The sequence below is a fragment of the Antrostomus carolinensis genome, unplaced genomic scaffold (genome assembly GCF_000700745.2).
Source record: "Antrostomus carolinensis isolate BGI_N321 unplaced genomic scaffold, ASM70074v2 scaffold9537, whole genome shotgun sequence".
NCBI lineage: Eukaryota > Metazoa > Chordata > Aves > Caprimulgiformes > Caprimulgidae > Antrostomus > Antrostomus carolinensis.
Genome location: NW_010329499.1, coordinates 9,651 through 14,586, shown reverse-complemented (window position 1 = coordinate 14,586; position 4,936 = coordinate 9,651).

Sequence of the window (4,936 nt, the reverse complement as noted above, 5' to 3'; positions counted from 1 at the left end):
CTTTTTCCCGTTATTTCTTTAAAAAAAAAAAAAAAAAAAAAAAAAAAAAAAAAGGCATATGTTTTTACTTAAAAAAAAAAATGTTTAAAATGTAATGTTGTGAGAAAGCAACCATAGGAACTCCTGGCTCTATTTAAGTCTGTCAGAACTCCCATTGACTTTACTGAGGCCAAGATGTCACCCTTAAGGTAGGCCAGGCTGACTTGTGTATTGTTCCTTATGTATCCAAAGGTGGTCAGAAGTCGCCAGTAAGCCCTCCTATTCGTCTGGTTTGCGTTGATGAATCGGCCTCTAGTTACTCCAGTTCTTTACCTTGTAACTGTTTGCTAGTTCTGAACCAGACAGTACACATTCACCTTTTCATAACAGTGTTGATTTTCAAATGCTTTAAAAATAATCTTGTACCAAAGACTTTTCTGTAGAAGATAAGGAAGCCGCATATTGTCCAAATATAATTGAACTAGTTAAAAGCTATAGGTTTCAAGAGCTGAATACATTTTATTGTGTAAGTAGTTACTAACAAAATACAATAGGGCTTCTTGATTGTAGTAGTTGATTGCATAATGAGTTGTATGCTCCTACAATTTTAACTACCTTGTTGTTACAAGAGCCTTTAAAGAAAGTTATAATACCAGCAGATATCTCCAAAGACTTCCAAGTGTATTTTTTTTCTCCAGCATGTAGTTAATCAACAATACAGTATTTAAAAAAAAAAAATCTTTTTAACAGTTTTTTTATCTACTTGCTGAAGAAAAAGGAAACCTTTTCACCAAAGATTTATTTTTGGTCTCGTCAGGCAGAATGTTTAGTGTACAGCAGAGTACTGTTTCTAGTTAAGTAAAGTGTGAATTAATCAAAACTAGATTAAGAATGTGTAACTGTAGCATGAAGTTTCACACTTCATCTTTCAGAGTAGCTTCTCTTGCTAGTTACATTCAGAAAGAGCTGATATGCAGGTGGTAACTGCTTCTCCAAAGACTTGTTTGCTGTAAGTACTGTTAATCAGATGTAATTTTATGACCTTCATTGAAGGTAAATACTTTGAATCCTGAACTTTTTCTTCCGGACATCTACTCTGTGGTTTAACCCATGGATAATTTGAGAAAATGAGACTTCATATAAAATTTGTCAGTCTAATATAGATGCTCTAACTTCAATAACCAAAGAGATGAAAATATTCGGTGTATTAGAAAGCAGCGTATCCAGAACTCTATTCATCACTTAATATTTTATTAAGGTACTTTTTATCAGCAAATAAAGAAAACCAAAGATATTTAAAGTTACCTCAGCATATAGGCAAGCTTAGTTAGATATTAATTATTCTGTCTTTTTCTTTATTTTTATGTTAACCAAATATAATACATTTCTCCAGAACCCAGTCTACATTCATGTTCTTCCCTATACTTTGTCACACAGTCATGATTGCTACAGAACAAAAAATAGGTTCGCCTCAAAATTCATGGCTTATTACTAATCTCACAAGATTTTGCAAGAGAAAATGTTTTTTACGATTGAAAACTCCACCAATGTAAGCAAAGGAATCTCCAGAAAAATTGTGTAGAAATTGATACTTTCTCTATCGAACTCAATAGCAGAATCAATCTTTCATTATTTTAACAGTACAAAACTGGGCTCAAAGTTTAAATGCTTCATATCCTTGAAGCCAGCACATGTAATTATAGATATGATATTACAGATATTAATTTACTTAAAAGTTTATACCTGTGGCTGTCTAAGGAATTCAGTTTTCCATATAAACTATGTAAACTTTGTTCATTCCATTTGCCTAGAAAGAGCTGGCAGAACACAGCAGGCAGAATGGTTTCAGGTTTTCCAGTATTTTTTTTTTTCTTGGTTATGTCTGTAGAAACTGGGTTCTGGAGAAAAAAAATATTATTTTTTAATTACAAATTTTACTAAATATGTTCTGGAAGATGAACATAAATGTGGAATTTACTGTTACACTATGTGAACTGATTTTGTTTAAGTCTATTAAGAACTAAAGAGCCAGGGATGGTGTAATGAGTGTATATGCAACCCTTGTACTTTAAAAAAGAAAGCAAAAATGTTACAGTTGATGTGACTTGAAAAGCATCAAAACTTATCGAGGAAATCTTGAAACTGGCTTATCATGCTGATTGTGTTTCCAAGTGAGGGCTCTGCCCTTCAATTGCAACAGCAATGCCTGTTCTGCAGGACCTGGATCCAAAACCAAACACTCCACCTGCCCACAGTTACACTTGTGTACTTTCTTCATATTTAAGAAATAAAAAGTATTCTCATCTTTCAGGAGTTATCTAGGAGAACTGGGCATGTGTATGCTGTGTAGAACAGGGCCTAGCAGTTGATTAGTTTTCTTTTTAATAGGTCTGCTTTTGTAAGAGAAACTTGAAAAATCTACATAGACTTTTAATAATTTCCTATATTAGCTGTGCATTTTCTGTGTAACTGATGAGATTTTAACAGAATAGAGTACAAAGAGATTTCTTTACCTGTTATTCATTATTTTTCATAGTTCATTCCCTCTTTGGTTTTATTCCCTTGCTTTAGACTATAAGCTAAATCTTGTTTGCCTTATTCAGATCTGGATCCTCATTCTGTTTCTTTGTAAGTCAATGGGAGAATTAATTTTTATTTTAGTTTGCATGGTCTGGGCAGAAAAAAATCGGATTTTTTGTTTGTTTTTTAAATCTTCACAGTATTATTATCTTTAAAGGATGGAATTCTTACATGGTTAAAACTCCCATTTGCAAATGGATTTTTGTAAGCTAACAAGTTACCATGCATCAGAGCTCCACTGTTGCTCTCCATGCATCCAGTCTTAGGCTGTAGTAAATACTGAGTATTTCAAGTCAGTTTACCTCTTTTTCGACCTGAGAGAATACACAAGAATAGTTACTATGGCCTGCTGAGTCTCAGTAACATGTTACTCTGAGCAAACTTGTAAGCCCCAAGACCAGGAGCTCTTGCTCATTTCATTACAGAACGAAGTTCATGCAGGGAAACATCCATGTCCTAACATGGGGAATGTTGGTAAGTTTTGTAGGGCACTCCATGCTGAGCCAAAAATCTCATTCACACCAACTACAGAGAGAGCTGCACAGGTGTAACTCTGGTGGTGTTTCACAGAAATCAATTTACTGAAGTTATTCTGTTAAAATTGAAAGCAGAATTACACCTAGTGATTGCTAAAGAGGTAGTTCTTAGCTTGAACAATTGTTACATGCTTATTAGTTGCTGCAACTGCAGCTCTGCTAATAGCAAGCAATTTCTAAAGCAGAGGAATTTTGATTGCAGGAAATACTGAGTGCCTTTTTACAATAACATAAGTTAAAAATAAATTAGTCATGTAACTATATATTTTGGAACATGTGTTTCAAAAAATACTATTTTTCAATACAGTCCAAAACCAAATCACTTTCTGTTAATAGAGGCTCGTATCAAAAGTACACAAATTCAATTTGACTCAAATGCAAACAAGTTTATTTCTTTGGATTTCCTCTAGATTTACACTGAGACCGGTCCTAATTGACCCAAAAGGGATGAAAACACATGCTTAAGGTCTTGCTGTGTTGGGCTCTCTGGTTCCATTGCGAGTTGTGCTCCTTCTAGAAGTTTTCAGCTTTTTGTGGTTGCATATACACACATTGCATCAGCCTGGTGTGTTTCAGTAAAGACTGACTATATATGAAAAACTGACTTGTACAAATCTTGCTTTTTGATTGTTTGGCTTTTGGGTTTTTTTAAAGTTGTGAATGAATTGCCAGTGTAGGAGCCAGGTATGTATCTCATATTGTGGTGTTCTGGATCCTTTCACTCTGTGTGCCATTTTCTTCTAAGGGCAGCAATGGCTGACTGGCTAATGGAGGATGGAGCTGAATTATATTAATTTTATATTTGTCTCAGGGGATCAGCTCTGTGAATTCCATTGCGTGAGGGAAGCTAATGTTTGCCCTGATTTGAATGTAACTTTTTAAAACTATTTTGATTAATAATGTGGATTTGTTTCTCTTTTTCTAGCATTCTAGTAAATGTTACCTAGTGTGTTGGTTCATTTTTCCCCTCCAGGGTTGTTTATATACTACCCCAAGGTCATGCCAAAAAGTAATAGAAGTTTAAATGCCAAATGTTTATGAAACTGCTGTCTAAATATTGATTGATTGCACAGTTGAAATAAAAGTTTTCCTTAGTAAAAGTGCTACTTGATAAATACTTTATTTTCAGTGTCTCTGATGAGTGGCTCAAGACAAGAAAGACAGAAATACAGTGCCTCATTTTAGGCTGAGCGGCTAGGGAGATTTTGGCACTCAGAGTCATAAAAAGAGGTAGACAGCAAACTGCACATGCCTTATCACTGAAATTCATGGAACTTTCCCAAACATGTATTCGTATATCATTTATGTACCCAGAATTATTTCCCACCTAAAAACTCTATCTGTGTCCCACTACTGTCAAAAACCCATGCAAGATCTCTGTTTTGGTTTACTTTCATTGGGTGTGGAAGATGTGGTTCTCAGCACAGTTGTTCTCAAAACGCTGGAAGGCTGCTGACAAAGCGGCACTACAGAGTTCTTACCAGCATTTTTACACCTGCTAACTGATGAACCAGGTATTTCAACTTATGACAAGACTATGAAAATGCAGTTGCTGTTGGTCAAAAGGCAAACTGCTATTTTTACAAAGGACTACCTTCTAGATGAAACTCAGTCAAGTTAAATTAATGAGGAAACTATGCTCTATAGGGTTTAGAGAGTTAGGGACAGAGTTGGATTTAGAGTAGTGGGTGGTGTCCCTGCAAATCTTACATTGCTGGAAATGAAACCACAGTAATTACTGCTGTCGTTTACAGGGTCTCTAGGGAGCATAAAAGCAAAACAGCAATGGAATCTGAACTCTCACAATACTTAGGTAGGTTTGACTTTGGTTTTTTATCTAT